Source organism: Rhinopithecus bieti, unplaced genomic scaffold (assembly GCF_001698545.2).
Source record: "Rhinopithecus bieti isolate Rb0 unplaced genomic scaffold, ASM169854v2 scaffold_7683, whole genome shotgun sequence".
NCBI classification, from domain to species: domain Eukaryota; kingdom Metazoa; phylum Chordata; class Mammalia; order Primates; family Cercopithecidae; genus Rhinopithecus; species Rhinopithecus bieti.
Genome location: NW_016805834.1, coordinates 24,921 through 43,180, shown reverse-complemented (window position 1 = coordinate 43,180; position 18,260 = coordinate 24,921). Strand labels below are relative to the sequence as shown.

Below are 18,260 nucleotides of genomic sequence, written 5' to 3'. Positions count from 1 at the left end.
CTATCCCTGCCTCACATATCTCAATCTAATGAGAGATGCAAACAATTTAAGAGACAGTTGGGAGATCCTATATTAAGTATTGTGATGGGGAAGTACAGGTACATGGGGAAGGTTGTGTAACTCAGAGCAGAAGGAAAGCTTCCTGAGAGATGTGTTCTCTTAAGGCAAGACTTAAGGAATGATTACGATTGGGAGGGTAACATGGGAAGAGGATGAAGTACAGAATCCTGCTTCAGGAAGAAGAACAAACATGTGCAAAAGCCTAGAGGTGGGAACGGGCATGGAAAATTCAGTAAACCCAACATATCTCAGGCTATTGAAATATTGGGTGAGATAGAATGAATAAGATGGTTAAGAGAGAGGCTTGTGAGGAAAGCAGGTCCCAGATCATGAAAAATGTGTAACTGATATTTAGGAATATGTAGTTTATTCCAGAAGCAACTAGAAGTCATTAAAGTGCTTTCAAAGAGGGAATGGCATGGCCATATTTGCATTAGAGACAGATAATTCTCATTGCAGTGCAGAGAATGAGTTGGGAAGGGAGTTTGGAAGCACTAAGGTCAGGAAGGCCAGTGAGGATATTGCTGAGTAATCTGTGAGAGGTAATGGTGATCTAAACTGGGGTGGTGATAATGGAAATAGAGAGAAGAGTGGAGATTCTTGGAATATTTAAGAGGTATGATTGTAGGACCTGGAATATAAGAGAAGAAGCATTGAGGTCTAAACTGATTTACAAGGGATGTGAATATCAAAAGAATTTCATAGAAGTGGATTCAAAAGAACTGAGATCGCTATGAAGTAAAAAATAATGTTTAATGGAAGTAACAGAATGAAAGAGCTGGAAGAGTAGCTGGAAGAGTAAGAATTTGTACTCAAACAGTGAACTTTCAGGTTAAGATTTTAGAGGTGGAGAAATAACAGGTGATGATAAAGCCCACGGTATGGTATTGAGTGTCTGTAACTAAAGTGGAGCGGAGGTGAAGATCACTAAGATCACTGGAGACAGAAAGCCAAGTAAACAAGGTGTAGTGCTGCATGAGATTTCCACTTTTTTTTTTTGAATTGTAAAATGAAGATTGAGGCAAAGATGAAAATTGTGAATCAGAACCTGAAGCTTTCACTGAAGAGAATTACCAGGAGGTCAGTTCATGAGAGAGTTAAGAAGGAATAGAAGTTTGTATAGACTAAATGACATCATACTAAATGAACTTGTCTCTATTACTCAGAAGAAACAGAAAAATTTCCTTCAGTGACATTCTTCTGACATCTCCCAGATGGAAGCTCATTAGTAGAGTAGTTGCTCTTACCCAAATTATATCTTTGACATCTCTTTACCTAAGTTAACCTCTGCTGATTCATCACTTTATTATTCCTTTAAATTCCAGTTCTCCTGATGTCCTACCAATGGTTTCTCCTATCCTAATATTAACAGCCCTTTGGAAATGTGTGCAAGTATGTGTGCCTGTGTGTGTGTGTGTGTTCATATGTGCTGAGTGGAGTTAAAGGTCATTCTACCTGTACAGTTTTGTCTCCCGTTTTTGCTTCATAGAAATGATGATCCTTTGGCTCCAAAAGAGAAACAAAAATGAGGCATGTGCTGAGAGGTCAGCTGAATATGCAATGGACATAGACAAGCACCAAAGATTGAAAAGTAAAGTTAGAGGATCACAAAGAGCAGCGTTGGGAAGGAGAGATGTTGAGTCTCTACCCTGTTTTAGATAGATGCTGTATTTGAGATTCTGGATTTTCAGGACTTCACTGGAGCCAGAATGAAATTATAGGTTTGCAGGAGTTAGTCTTTCTATTAACAAGTGGTATGGGGCAGATGAAAGTGGGATGGAGAGACAAACCAGGATTCACAGATGCAACAATCATGAGGGCCTCTCATTCCAAAAATAGATGCTGTAAAACAGGAAATTTAGGGTCTTGTACCTGACTGCAGACAGTGACATCATTGAGAGCAAAAAATTATAGCTTATAATTTCTTTGCCCTTGGGGCCCCTACAATTTCATTATAATGGTTTTAGGTGTTAATCGTTTTCAGCTTGGGATTCATAGACCTTCCTGAATTTCAATACTGATGTCCCTTAACAGTTCTGGAAAAGCTTTAGCCGTCATCTCTTGCAGTGTCTCTGGTATTCTTTCTGGAACTTTGAATAGCTGAATATTTCTTTTATTCTGTCATTTACTTTTCTTACTCGTTCTTTCACATTCTGGATAATTTCTTTTCCCTGCAGATTCAGTCATTTGCTTTTCAGCTGTACATCTGCTGTATAATCCTTTCTGTGGGTTTCTTTATTTTAAGGTTTATCTTTTCAATATCTTGAAGTTCTGTTTTTCAGAAAACTAAAGCCAAGGCTAACTTAACTTAAAATTTCCCCTCAAACTTTCTTCAGACAAGGAAAATGGTGATAATTTGAACTAAAGACTCACAAGAAAGCTTGATAATGGTTATAAATCCTTTAAGAAGGTATCAAGTTCCGGACAGATATATTTCTTTGTGATCCTTTTCTAAAGGAGAGGATTTACTTCTCATTCACCTTTGCTCCGATGGTTTAGTACTCTGGGGTCCATGCTGTATTAAGGCTTTAGGCTTTATCTCCTTCCTCCTTCCACCCCAGTCCTGCCATGGGGTTGTCAGAAACCACTGAGAGCAAAGCAAATTTTATCATTTACTGCCCAGTGTTTCTGCTTTCACTTCAGAGTCGGGCTCTCTACTCCTCAATTTTGAGCCAAATCAGCTAGGCATGTAAAAAGATTTTCTGATGGTATAGCTGGCACTCTTGTTTCACCAGGAGGACCATGCTGGGTATCTAACTTGAGAGACGTTCAAGTGAAGCAGGTGGAAGTCTGCTTCTGAGAGAGAAAAGATACAAGGGCTTCCTGAGAGTGATGGTAAAAGTTACCGGAAGTAATGGGAGCAGAGAGGGTTTGTATCAAGGCTCCTGAATTCACGCAGGACGAAGCAGAAATCTACTTCTTGATAAACATGGAGGTATGATCAGAAAGTTAAGACAATGGCAATAAAGAGAAGGCTGGCTTATGTCAAAGAAGCATGACGTGTGTCTCAGAGAAAGAGTACATTTTATAATGGAGAACAAAATACTTCTCATCAGCAACAAGACAGAGCTCTGCTCTAACATATGTGTGTGTGTGTGTGTGTATAATGCATTTATAAAGTTAAAATATCATTTTGTTAAAAGTTAAAAAATGCCAATCAGACTTACTAGAGCAAATGATAAATTTGAATGTTGTTTCTTAATTGAATGTTTTCTATTCCTTGGGAAAGAAAGATAATTGCCAAAGCAAAACCAAAAACAAAGGAAGAAACAACAGTGGAATCTACTTATCATGGGAGGTAAAGTGGAATTGCAGGAGTGCTTTATCCTTGGGGGAAAGAGGAGAGGGATAAAGCAGATGGTTGGAATTATAAAGGAGAGAATGGGGACAATGAGGACAGGAGTATTAAAAGAAAAACTTCAGCCAAATTCAATGTAAAGGAGTATAATTGAGCAATATCGATTCGTGAATTGAGAAGCCCCCAGAATCACTGCAGATTCAGAGAGACTCCAGGCATCCCTCATGACCAGAACAAATTTATAGGCAAAAAAAGTAAAGTGAGGCACAGAAATCCAAAGTGAGGTAAAGAAACAGCTGGATTGGTTACAGCTTGGAGTTTGCCTTATTGAATGCGGGTTGAACGCTCTGCAGTGTATAACTGTTTGAAATATGGCTGCAGGAATTGACCAAGACTTCATCCACAAGGACACAAATATAGAAGTATGGAGTCCTTCTCAGGCTTTAATAGGAGATAGAAATGGCAGATAATATAACGGACAAAAAAGAGAAAGAATAAATGTCAGATTATATAAAATGGAAGAGAGACTAACAGAAAAATAGACAATAAAGATGCTTGAAAAACTGAGATTACCTGAGAGATTACCTGAAGAAAAAACTAAATAGAACAAAGAAACATGGAGATGAGGAACAGGAAAGAAGAAAAGGAGAAAAAAAAGAAGAAAAGAAGAAAATGGAAATCTTGACAAAGGAAAGGAAGTGCAATCAACAAGTGTGTGTCTGTGACTTTTGGATTAGTTGTGAGGTTGTAGATGTATGTCTCCAAACAACATGATTTCCAGCCTTCGTGGGCACATACTGATTATCCATTGACTGGGAACTTCAGTGTTTCTCTCCTAGTAGTATAGAAAATTCGAGTAAAAGAGGAATAGTGACCTTCCCATGGGCAGTGAAATGAACTTTCATAAATATTTACTTATAATTTATTGGTTTGTATAGGATTTGACTTCCTCCTTAAAATAATTTCAATGACTTAAAAATGAATCCCTTGAATGACATGTGATTTGAATAAATACCTAAAAGAAAAAAAATTTCTTAATTTCCCCTAAACTGGTATTGTTTAGATTCCTGTATAGGCAGGTCCTGTGAGATTTTAGTCCAATTTGTGACACATAATTAAGAGAAACATTAAATCCATTTATTTGAAGGAAAATAAAATCCCTCACTTAAAATCTGATTCTTGCATGAATACAAGGCTATGTACTTGAGAGTATTTTGAGATATACTTTAGGTTTGCAAATATGCAAAAAAGAATCACTTGAAGGATTTCCCACATACATGTGTTAGTTTTGGATGATGTTAACTTCATTCAAAATGTGTGATGATGGTTCCCTCAAAACTAACTTAGATTTAAGATGACAACATTAGCATATATCTAACTCCATTTATGCAGATTGCCATTAAAATGACAAAGTGGTTATTTAACAAAATAAAACATTTTAAAGGAAAATAAACTCTTCACCAGTGCAGTTAAATATGAAATAGTGACAGTCACTCTTCACAAACGTTGGGAGATTTCTACCCCATGTAAAGCAAGTAGAAGAGGAGCGAAAGAAGAGCAAATCTAACCTGCCACCTCATAGCAAGTGTATCTGGGAATAAGCGGAGATCTCACTGTAACCTTTGGCGCTCACCATCTGGGGAACTGGGACCTTATCTGGTGCCCAGGACACAATGACCATGGAGCATACTCCTGACTTAATGTTTTCCAGGTTACACACACACACACACACACACACACACACACACACACACACACCCCTATCTTAGATAATTTTGGGCTGTAAATCAAAACAAAGAAAATAGTATCTCCAAATGAAAAGTGTGCACCTCCTAATTTCCTCCAATCTATTGGATCTCTTAGCTGGTCACGATTTATCCTTTTTCCTCTTCCTTTGGACCCAAATGATGCAGAAAGGGATCTATAACAATGCCTGATAGACTCTATTTCAAGCATAATTCTCCTTTTCTACGATGGTAAAACAGAAATGAAAAGTTCATTTTCAGAATTATAAAATTGCATTCCAATTCATAAGAAAAGTATAAATATTTTCTCTTAAAATGAATGCAACAAGCAGGAGGAAATTTTAGAAAATGTTTTTTTTTCCATTCTGTTTAATAAATATGTGTCACAACTATAAGTAATATTCAAAATATTTTCAATATAGCAACCAAATGATATCTATTCAAAATCATCTAGGATATCTCTCTGTAGTTCCTTCCCTCTTTATGCTTAAACCCACAGGACAGCATTGGAATCAAAGGATGTGAGTTCAAGTCTTGGCTCTTCAGAGTCTATCAGGTAAGTCTTCTTCAAAATGTTGTTTAGTACTTTCATCTTTAAAATGAGAAAATTATTCTGAGTTACTACGTGCTTGGCAGTTAATATGAAAATTACATGCGGTGACATAAAAATGCTTATCCTGTGGAAAGTTCTAAATACATTTTACTCTCCTTTTTTTCTTCTCTTTTCCTTCTTTCCACCTTCACCTTTTTGATTACTATTTTTTTCTTCTTCACCTCATAACTACATTATATACCTATATATACATATGTGTATATATATAGAATTTTCTTACACCCATCCTGTTCTCTATACTGAAGCCTTGTCATTTAAGTTAATCTATGCTCAGTTCTGACCAAATTCACTTGTCTTCATTCTAGTTATCCCCTTTTGATGCCCTGTTGTCTCTCACATCCAAAGCTAATATTTCTCCTTTGGGGGCTCTTTTCTTGTTGGCATTTTATGTGCTATCCTGGCTCTGTGAACTCTAACTTCAGTTCCACACCAAATTCATTAACCAGTAGTGTACTCAAGAAATGGCAAAACATTGTCAGAGAAATCATAGCTGTTAATAAATCATTTAGTCTGAAATGTATAGGGTGGCGGTTAATACCATGGGGTCTAGAGCCAGACCTTGGTTGAAAATACAGCTCCACCACTTCCTGGCAGGGTCAGTTTGGTCAAATTATTTAACTCCTTTGGCCTCAATTTGCTTAAATTTCCTTGAAGTCTTGAGGTTTAAAGGGGATAAGGAATGTAATGCAATCAGCACAATGCCTAGTACATAATAGTAGCTAACACTTGTGGAACACTCAATAAATGTTAATTCATATTAATTTGAGGATTTTTCAATTCAGTGTGAGAATTAAAGCACAGGTGAGGGACATTACTGAGAATTGCTTTAATTACTTTTTTTGTTTCTGTTTTCATCTCACTTTTTCATACCAACTGCTTCCTTTTATTTAAAACCTTGTAAAGTTCCTAATAAATGTGAAAAGAACTTTTATGTTTGAGATTCAGAAACTGTAGTACTTCTTCAAATATTCATAAACAGAGAAAAATAATTCTGTCAGTATGGCCACTTAGATTGTATTAGTCTGTTCTCACAGACTAATGAAATACCTGAGACGGGGTAATTTATTAAGAAAAGAAATACTTAATTTATTAAGAAAAGAAATGCTGTGAAGAAATACCTGAGACTGGGTAATTTATTAAGAAAAGAAATTGACTGATAGTTTTGCATGGCTGGGGAGGCCTCCGGAAACTTACAATGAGGCAAAAGGCATCTCTTCAGAGGGTGACAGGAAAGAGAATGAGTACCAGGAGGGGAAATGTGAGATGCTTATAAAACCATCAGATCTCATGAGAACTCCCTCACTATCACGAGAACAGCATGGGGGAAACAGCCCCCATGATCCAATTACCTCCCATGGGTCCCTCCCACAGCACGTGGGATTATGGTATTACAATTCAAGATGAGATTTCGGTGGGGACACAAAGCCAAACCCATATCATAGATATACTCATTTAAATTCTGAAGACATGCCTAAAAACTGTTTACTAGAATGAATAATATAACATGTTGTAGATGAAGGTGACGGAAAAGGTTTTGAGTATAAAAGTGTTTTTTTACTTCTAGCATTTTGAGTTTTATCAAGTGAAAAGTATTAATCTGGCAAGCATTAATTAAAAGTCTTGACTTCAATATTTCTATAGGTAAGTCAGATCTTTCTGTGGTTTGTGTAATTTTCATTGCAAGGCTAAAGCTTTAAATTTGGCATTCATACTTCTGTCAAAATTCATTTTAAGTCATACATAAACATGTCATTTGCATGTTGATTAACTGCCACAATTTCCTCTGTAACAATCTCAGTTTGGAAGTGCACATAAATCACAGCTGAACAGATTTCTATTAGTTCCAAACTCACATATGAAGTAATTGTTGTTTTTCTGAAGAAAATCTGTAGTCAATGTGCAAATTATACATTTTGTTTATACAAGCAATCTAGAATGGATGTTTTAGTTATGCATTTGTTTATATATGAAACTTGGACTTACAAATCAAGGACTATAAATATAGAAAATATCTCTCCAAACTAAAGTGCAAACTCCACGTGATCAAATTAAACAGTTTGGCTTCTGGAAGCAGTTAGCCTACTCAGGCAATCGTACCCAGTAGCATTACCTTCCGTGAGGCAGGCGAGGGAGCTCTTCCCCACAGTATTCTGAACTAATCTTGCAGAAAAAAATCAGGTGCCAGAACGCAGCCCAGTCAGAGAAAACACCCTACAAGTTCAAGCAGCATCTTGGCAATGCTGTATTTGGAGACCATGAGAAACATAGTTAGGTCCTTTCTTGAGTTTATGAAGGTTTTCAGTGATTCCAAATACTTTTGGAGGAAGACTAAAGTTACAGCATCCACTCAGAACTTAAAAAAAAAAAAAAAAAAAAAGAGGGCTTTCCATTTAGTAAACCCATCCAAATGCACTCTCAGCCTACAATCTCAAGTCGGCTTAGGGACTGGACAAACTACACTAACCAGGAGAGCGCCTTCTGGACCAGCTTCCTCTGGTCAGGTCTTTAAGGCTGCTGAGTTAGGAAAGCCTTTACTCCTGGGTAAGGTTCTAGGAGGTGGAAGATGCCACAGCTGTGAATATGTGGTGGACTTTTACTTTGGATTCTGGATCTCTTCCTTCACATATCTTTCGAGAGTTCTTAAAAAAAAAAAAAAAAAATTCATGATCTTGGAATGCTGATGTTTGAACTGCCTCTGCACTTGTTAAAGAATGATTTGGGCTATTTATTTTTGGAATTCAACAATTAGAATTATGTGTTTTTTTAAATTCAGTTTTAATTTGCACTACAATTGCTATGAGCCTCCCTTTTTTACTAAAAGCATTATGGATAGCATGGAAATTTTTTTTTAGTAAACAATGATACTGAGGTTGCATACTCCTCTGTCTTAAGACAGAGTAACTATTTACATAGTGACTATATTAATAACAGGTGGGTATACTTTTTTAAAGAAAAATTTTCTGAGTTAGTTCTATGTTTACACACAGAAATTTTGAGGTGCTCATCTATCACAATCACTGTCATTAATGACAAAAGTAGAAGCATTATGCTATTGCTTTCAGCAAGTCAATGGACATTTCTTAGTTTCAGCAATGAGCTAACAATAAAATCAGGGTTGATATTGAGCTGTGATAAAATAAACAGTTCACATTAATTTTCTCAGGAATAAATAAAACATAATCAGTAAACATAGGTTATCATGTTGAAATAACATTTTTTGTTGTTGTTGTTTGTTTGTTTTTGAGATGGAGTCTCACTCTGTCGCCCAGGCTGGAGTGCAGTGGTGTGATCTCGGCTTACTGCAACCTCTGCCTCCTGGGTTCAAGGGATTCTCCTGCCTCAGCCTCCTGAGTAGCTGGGACTACAGGCACCCGCCACCATGCCTGGATAATTTTTTGTATTTTTAGTAGACACAGAGTTTTACCATGTTAGCCAGGATGGTCTCGATCTCCTAACCTCGTGATTTGTCCACCTCGGCCTCCCAAAGTGCTGGGATTACAGGCAGGAGCCATTGCGCCCAGCCAACGATGGTATGTTTTAATAGATTTCTAACATTCACAAAATAATTGAAGCGGGAATGTATGTTTTGAGGGAAAGGAAAGAAAAATGAAAGCATATATTAAAGAAAGAGAGAGAGAGAGAGAGAGAGAGAGATACACACATGACCAGATAAGGCAGTATGGTGAGATAGAAAGTAAAGGAAAAGAAATGGAGAAGAAAAATAGTTTACGAGTGATAGGCCAGTAGAAATTACTTCCATTTTTCTCATGGCAAAGTTCCTTCCCGATTTCTTGAATTAAAAGGAAGAAAATTGTTATGTGAGAAATATTTCTGTCGCATGGAAATACATTTTGTTTTGCTTCCATATTGAATGAGGAACATGAATTCCTTCAGTTAGAATGTCAAAGATAATTTTTTTCAGAAACTAATACATACATTTTATTAAGCAATTTTTTCCAGAATGTTTTCAAGGTTAGCATGCTGCCATTTTGCCTGGTCTGCTCAGCTCCAGACAACTGGATGATTGGGCTTCTTCCTCCTCTGCCTTTTTTGGCTTCTTTTTCCCTCTACCATCATCTCCATCTCTCCCTGAGTCCACACTCTTCTTCCTGCCTCCATGCCTCTTCCTTCACTTACTTCCTCCATCATTGTTCTCCATGTGTCTCTTGGCTTTTTATCTCTGCCATTCATATTCTATATTTTTCTCTCTCTTTCCCTTTTTCCTTTTTTCTTTCTGCATTGCGAGCAATATAAAGTAGACCTATGAGTTTTGAAAGATTTGGCATGTAAATTAATAAAATTTTGTGGTTTTGTTATAATTTCAAAGTAGGGTGATTTTAATTTAAACACAACAGTCAAACTAAGGCAGGATAAGTAAGATTAGGGAGCTGTATTAGTTCATTTTCACACAGCTATAAAGAACTACCTGAGACTGGGTAATTGATGAAGAAAAGAGGTTTAATTGACTCATAGTTCTGCAGGCTGTCCGGGAAGCCTGGCTGGGAGGCCTCAGGAAATTTACAATCATGGCGGAAGGCGAAAGGGATGCAAGTAGGTCTTACCATGGAGGAGCAGGAGAGAAAGAGAGAAGGGGGAAGTGCCACACACTTTTAAACAACCAGATCTCATGAGAATTCACTCACTATCAAGAGAACAGCAAGGGGGAAATCGGCCCCCATGATTCAATCACCTCCCACCAAGCCTCGCCTCTGTTATGTGGGGATTATAATTCAAGATGAGATTTGGTTGGGGCCACAGAGCCAAACCATATCAGGGGCCATACTGACTTTATCCCCTTGAGAGGTGACAATGTGCTAGCAGCCCTCACTCTTGGCGCCTCCTTGGCCTCGGTGTCCACTCTGGCGGTGCTCGATGAGCCCTTCAGCCTGCCTCGGCACCGTGGGAGCCCCTCTCCGGGCTGGCTAGGGTGGAAGCTGCCTCCCTCTGCTTGCTGGGAGGTGTAGAGGGAGAGGCACGGGCAGGAAGCAGGGCTGCCAGGGCGCTGGCAGGCCAGTGCGAGTTCCGGCAGGCACAGGCTGGGCTGGGCGGGCTCCGCACATGGGGTGGCCAGCCAGTGCTGCTGTCCCGCAAGGTAGGTGAGAGGCTAGCACTGGGGCCCAGCAGCTGCGGAGTTTGCACCAGGTCCCTCAGCAGTGCGCAGCCTGCTGGCGCTACACTCAAATTCTCACTGGGTTTAGCAGCCTCCCCATGGGACAGGGCTCGAGACCTGCAGTCTGCCATGTCTGAGCTCCTCCCCCTGCGGTGGGCTCCCCACGGCCTGAGCCTCCCCAACGGGTGCCACCCCCTGGTCCGTGGCCCCCTCCCATCAACAGCCCAAGGGCTGAGGAGTGCAGGGGCAGCTCGAGACTAGGGGGCAGCTCTGCCTGCTCTCCCAGTGCAGGATCCACTGGGTGAAGCCAGCTGGACTCCTGAACTGGATGGGGACTTGGAGAACTTTTATTTCTAGCCAGAGGATTGTATGTGCACCAATCAGCACTCTGTATCTAGCTAACCTAGTGAAGACTTGGGGGACTAGCACTCTGACTCTGTGTCTAGCTCAGGGTTTGTAAATACACCAATCAGTACTCTGTATCTAGCTAATTCTGTGTCTAGCTAACCTAGTGGGGACTTGTAGAACTTTTCAATCTAGCACTGTGTCTAGCTCAAGGATTGTAAACGCACCAATCAGTACTCTGTCAAAACGGACCAATCAGCTTCAAGATAGACCAACCCGCTCTCTGTAAAATGGACCAATCAGCAGGATGTGGGTGGGGTCAGATAAGGGAATAAAAGCAGGCTGCGGAGCCAGCCAGGGGCAACCCACTCGGGTCCCCTTCCACACTGTGGAAGCTTTATTCTTTCGCTTTTTGCAATAAATCTTGCTGCTGCTCACTCTGGGTCCACGCTGCGTTTATGAGCTGTAACACTCAGGGAACGTCTGCAGCTTCACTCCTGAAGCCCACGAGACCACGAACCAACCAGAAGGAAGAAGCTCCAGACACATCTGAACGTCTGAAGGAACAAACTACGGACACACCATCTTTAAGAACTGTAACACTCACCGCGAGGGTCCACGTCTTCATTCTTGAAGTCAGTGAGACCAAGAACCCACCAATTCCGGACACACCCTTGTGTGAAGCCCCACGGGGCCCTCCATAGACAGCTCTACATCCCTTGCATCCTTGTGTGCATCAGTACCTCTTTTGCAAGGTAAGCAGTCCTGCAGGATACCAGCAGACCACCAATCAGATAGTTACAAGTTCCTGACGTCCAGTGTGGCCTGGGAAAGAGAATAGAAGAGTCTTATTCCTGATGGAATTTCCCCATTCTCCAAGCAATCAGCACCAGAGAAGCTATTAGGTACAAATTCCTGCCTTGGGGGAAGGGAAGAGGGAGGAGAAAGGAAAGGGGGTGGCCAGGGGCTTCTCTGGTGTCCTGCATGTGCAGCTAGGCTCAAGGTTTAGCTTTTAGTAACCTTTTTCTCATTTTAATAATAAGAAGAAAAAAAGCACCCGTAGGTGGAGATTTTGTATGCTCATGATACACACGATTTGTGTTAGAGCATGATACATGCGATGCGTGTTACAGCTGCAGGTCTGCCTTTGCACACTTGACCTTCCCAGGTCGTATTTTATGAAAATGTATGTACAGCTTCCATCAAAGGAATTCCTTTGAGGCACTAGCTGCTGTCTCCCTCTGAGTAGCTTGCTCTGCCTCTCAGAGCGTACTTTTGCTTTGCAATAAACTTTACTTACTCTTTAGGCTTGCTCTCAAATTCTTTTGTGCGGTGAAGTCAAGAATCTGTACCTGCTCACCAGCAACAAAACCACAGTGAAGTAAGGATATGAATGATGTGTACGTGTGCATGCCCACGCATGTGTGTGCGTGCATGGTGTACATGTGTGTTGTTAATGTTGCTTAGAATATTCTCCTCGTTCATCATCTGACAGTCTCTGGTTCCTCTGGTTCATCATTTAAAGTTTAGTTCAAATGTCCTTGAAAGTCATTTCTGTATGCTCCCCTGCTCCCAGTTTAAATTATATCTTTCTACTACACTCCCTTAATAATGACCATTTCTCAAGTTTCTTTTATATGCCATAGTTGTGCTTCAGACTTTATAAACATTATCTCATTCTAACAACAACTCTTTAAGTATGTCTCATCACCCTTAATTTACAGATGAAGTACCATGGCTCAGAGAGGCCATGGAATTTGTATCAGGTACTCTGGGCAAATACTCTCCTGCCTCCAGGCCTTGGTACTTGCTGTTTCCTCTGCCTGAGATGCTCTGACTCCAGATCTTGGCATGGCTGGCTTCTTATTTCTAGTCATCTTTCCACTCAAAAGTCACCTCTTTGGAGAAGCCTTCCTTGATTACCCAATCTAAAGAATTCTGTATCATACCTGCCTGTTTTATTTTTTCTTTATTTTCTGAAAGTAAGTCATCTGTTTACTTGTGATGGTTAATATGGAGTATCAACTTGATTGGATTGAAGGATGCAAAGTATTGATCCTGGGTGTGTCTGTGAGGGTGTTGCCAAAGGAGATTAACATTTGACTTAGTGGACTGGGAGAGGCCGACCCACCCTCAAGCTGGGAGGGCACCAGCTAATCAGCTGCCAGCGCGGCTAGAGTAAACCAGGCAGAAACTGGAAGGACTTGACTTGCTGAGTCTTCCAGCCTTCATCTTTCTCCTGTGCTGGATGCTTCCTGCCCTTGACATCAGACTTCAAGTGCGTTAGCTTTTGGACTCTTGGACTTACACCAGTGGTTTGCCAGGGGCTCTTGGGCCTTTGGCCTCAGATGAAGGCTGTGCTGTCAGCTTCCCAATTTTTGAGGTTTTGGGACTCGGACTGGCTTCCTTGCTCCTCAGCTTGCAGAGGGCCTGTTGTGGGACTTTACCTTGTGAGTAAATATTCCTTAATAAACTCCTCTTCATATATGCATATATCCTATTAGTTCTGTCTCTCTAGAGAACTCTGACTAATACAATTGTTGACTTATGTATTGTTCATCTATTCCACTAGTTTTAAACAAGCATAAGAGGAAGGAGCTGGTCAACCTCCTTCTCCACTGTACCCTCAGCTCCTGGAACAGTGTCTGGGGTTATCATAGATGCTCAGAAAGTATATAATGAATAAATAAGTGAATGAATAAATAAATAGAGAAATCTTGGACCTGGCCCTGTGACTTTTCTACTTCATGTTCTTTCCACCCCATCATAATAGTCTGTACATCATTTAAGAATTTTTATACTGAAATACCCATATTCTTAAAAAGTTATGCTAATACTAATTGTATTATGTCAGGGTTCTCCAGAGAAACAGAACCAATAGGCTGTATGTGTGTGTGCATGTGTATGTGTGTGTAGAAAGAGAGAGAAATTTACTTTGACAAATTGGCTCACTAAATTGGCAGGAGGTCTAACGAAGAGCTGGTATTGCAGTTGAAATCTAAAGGCAGTCTGCTGACAGAATCCTCTCTTGCTTGGGAAGGGCAGTCTTTATTTAGATCTTCAACTGATTGGATGGGGCCCACCCACAGACAGCAATCTGCTTTGATCAAAGTCCACCAATTTAAATATTAGTATCATCCAAGAAACCCTCACAGAAACATCACTTATATTCCTCAAATAACCAAACTACATTTTTCACCTTAATGGAGAAATGAAATAATTTAAATCAATACGCATTTGAAAATTTAAAAATTTAAGTATTGATTAAGTGGCTATGACACGCAGGGCTCTGCTTGACGCTGGCCTTAAATAGGTGAATGAAATAGACACATTTCCTGTGTTCATAGAGCTTATTTGATGGTAAAATAAACATATTTATATTATCATATATGATTTTCATGTGTAATATCAAAAGAAACAACCTAAATTTTCTCCACACAGTGTCATGATTACACATTTATAGAATTGTTTTTTGTTTCTCTTCACCCTGTAAGTGTGTCTTCAGCCTTCTTGCCCTTTCCTAACGGTTACATATGCAAAGGACACAGTTGTGTTTATTAGAACCTCAATATTATTGCTGGTTAATTTGGATGAGTGACTGTTATGCTTAGGGCTTCAGTGTCTTTATTTATAAAATGAGTGTAATACTTTCTATATTGTCACAATAGGATGGGAATGCAGTCAACAGACAGAAGATTTTAATGGCAAATGGTTAGGAAACCAGAGAGACAGAAAAAACAGAGAACAGACACGTAAAACAGGAGTCAGCACAGTGAGGTTTCAGAGGCAGTTGTGACTTCTCATATGACCTCAGCATTGCAGTGAAATTACATAGCTTCAGATGATACTGCCTAAATGGAGCAAGAACACCATCAGGTAGGAGAAGCTTCCTTTGCCTTTCTCTTTTTTTTTCTTTTTCCTCATGGTATCAGCTAGGCTGTTCTGGAGATTCTGGCTACAGGCCTGCTTCCTCACTAGGTGCAAATAACTACTGCAAAACAAAATTAGCACCTTCTTGAGTGTTTACATGGAGGTGGGATGAAGTGAGGTTCTATTACTCACACTCAGGCTTCAGCAGGCCTGGGCGTCAAGCTCTGTGAGTACCCCTCCTGCAAACAACTGTCTCACAAAGATAATATGAAATGTTGGAAACACCTAGCACATTAACATGCACTCAATCAGTTAAAAGCTGGAATGTTATGACATGTATAATTTTATCCATAATTCTATAGGTATATTGCTATATTACCAGATTGACTTGAAATGATAATATTCTATGAGTTGATTTCTTTTTATTACTAAAGTCACTCATAACAGCAAGCTATTGTTATTGTCATCCAATATGTTATTACTCAGTGCATTATTCAGCATGCTATACCCAGAATGTATTCAGAATTTTTATATTTCTAACCTCCTGTGCATTTACTATTCCTAAGTTCCCAGGAGAAAAGGGGGACACTATTCCTCTTTGCATGTAACTAATACTGGTGGGTACAGGATATTTTACTCATTATATTGATCAGGAACAAGAGTGTAATGTACATGCTTAAAGGCGATTCAAATATTTAATTGGTTTTAGTAGGAAGGCGATTTTCCTTGATTCTCTTCATGTTAAGAATAGCAAATTATACTATCTCTGAATACAAATTGTACATTTTAAAAAGTCATTCAGTTGCATTATGTTACATATAAAAACATGCAAAACTTGTGATTTTTTTTATGTAGACTTATTTGTACTTTCCACAGTCTAGATGTAAAACCACTTTGTATTCAACCCCAATTACTCTTACCATATGCAGAAACTGTTAGCAGGATAGCTGTCTGTTAGTAAAATTAAGAGTTGATGAAATAAAGAATAAAAACAAATCTGATCATGTCATGTCTCTCATACAGCATGACACCCCCACAAGCAGACACACACATGCAGACACACGCCCCTTAAATGCTTCATTGACTTTATTTCTCTCTCAGGGTGGAGACAGAACTCTGTATCATGTCTCTGAGGCCCTTTAGGATGTGGATCCCCCATGTCTTCAGCCCCATTCATGCCACAGTGTCTTGGCACTCTCCGCGTTAGCCACAATGACCTCCTTTCAGCCCCCTCAACTGATCATACCGTTTCCTGCCACCATGCCTTAGAACATGGGTGTTTCCTCTGCCCACAATAACCTTTCCCCTCCCTGCTTAGTTAATATCTAAGGGTCCTTCAGAACTTCTTTACAGAAGTTGTTTTCAATTTCTGGTTTAGTTAAAATACTCCAATCATAGATTCTAAGCACCACATATCTCTCCTTCAGATTTGTGCCGATTGCAATTTCTCATGTGCTTATAGGAACTTTTAATTACTATGCCTGCCTCCCCATCCTCATTAAACTGTGTGGGCTCCACAGGATGGAGATACAGTCCTTGGTTTCTGCTCATCGTTGCATTGCCCAGTGCCTAGCACTGTGCCTTGCAGTAGTAGAAATTGACAAGTATTTGTATCCAAAAAAAAAAAAAAAAAAAAAAAAAAAAGGGCCTTAGGCTGTGTGGGAATAAAATATTTTTATTTTTGGCCAAGTTTCCACAATATATATTTGTGCAGAACTATCAGAAGACATAATACAGGGTTTAATTCATCTATTTGAAATATTGAAATCAAAAGATTTTTGTGAATGAAGTGCTAATTGTTTCTGCCCTTGCTTTGAATTCCTTGGGGCAGCTACTAATTTGCCAAATGCCTTTTATGAAAATGTTTGCATTCTCTTTTATTTTTATTTGTTTTCTTGTCATCCTTAGGGAGCAGAATGCCTGTCTGACTCACCCTGACAGATCCGCTATGGCAGGTCTGCTGTTGTAGAAAATTCTCCACCCCAGGGGCTTTCTCTCTCTTGCAGGGAAGGCTCATGAGCAAATGCTGTCATTAGCAACCATGCATTGTTGAAGACATATAGTGAGAAAATATGTCAGGCATTGTTTCAGTGTACCAATTTTAGTAGAAAATCATGAAGAATTTTTGAGATATTAACTGTAGATTAAAATAACCTTTAACCTAAATCCTGAGAATTTCCCATGGTATTTTGATTTTCTTTTGGTCTTTCTTGGCCATCTTTTAAAAATTAAATCATTTGCTTTTGTTTTCTGGGAAAATGCTTTTATCTGAGGATTTTCTAAGCTGTACCATTATTAGATTTCACTTCCCTTTTTACATAGTCTATTTTATACCTATTGGTTTAAAATCATCAAAAGAGCCGGGTGTGGTGGCTCACACCTGTAATCCCAGCACTTTGGGAGGCTGAGGCAGGTGGATTGCCTGAGCTTAGGAGTTCAAGACCAGACTGGGCAACATGATGAAACCCTGTCTCTACTGAAATACAAAAAATTAGCCGGGCATGGCAGCATGTACCTGTAATCCCAGCTACTCGGGAGGCTGAGGCAGGAGAATCGCTTGAATCCGGGAGGCAGAGGTTGCAGTGAGCCAAGATTGTGCCACTGCACTCTAGCCTAGGTGACAGAGCGAGACTCCAACTCAAAAACAAACAAAAAAACCACACACACACACACACAACAAAAATAAAATAATCAAAAGACATCTTTCCTAGAGCTAGGACAATAGACATATCAAGCTTCCTTATAGAGTAGCTGTATTTTTGTAAATGTGCAAGTATACCTCACTGTTTTTTGCGTAACAGATAGCAGGCAAATATTTGCTAAATTAGTAAGTGCTTAAATAGTTATATGTATATGTACTTTTTTTCCCCACAAACCATTCTGGGAAATAGGAACACTTGACATAATTTGGTGAAGATGTGTTGTTGTTGCTTTTTAAAATTTTCTAAAGCTATAAACCAGAGTAATAATCCTAAGCTCTGCATGGGGCTACAAACCTGGGTGAATGTATAGACTTGACCAAAAAAGGAATTCCTTATACAGTGCCTAGAATAATAGTCAGGATTAAAGGCTGATTTGCTATGGGAACTTCTAAGATAATTGTTTTCAGACTGTTTTCTTTCAGGTTTTAAGTTCAAAGGGTATCTATATATGGTTGATTATAAAATAAATGTTTGGCAGGAAAGGGTTGAAATTCAAATATAATAGGTAGTAGGAAAG

General features: G+C 39.4%; 1 long non-coding RNA gene across 1 annotated transcript; it reads left to right on the top strand.

The window, feature by feature from the left end:
- The first annotated feature begins 2,717 nt into the window (after window positions 1-2,717).
- LINC03043 (long intergenic non-protein coding RNA 3043) lies at window positions 2,718-17,220 on the top strand. Its single transcript, XR_014485087.1, has 4 exons — window positions 2,718-2,995; window positions 5,603-5,659; window positions 12,479-12,552; window positions 16,950-17,220. It is a non-coding gene; the product is annotated as a long intergenic non-protein coding RNA 3043 (long non-coding RNA).
- The last annotated feature ends 1,040 nt before the right edge of the window (window positions 17,221-18,260 follow it).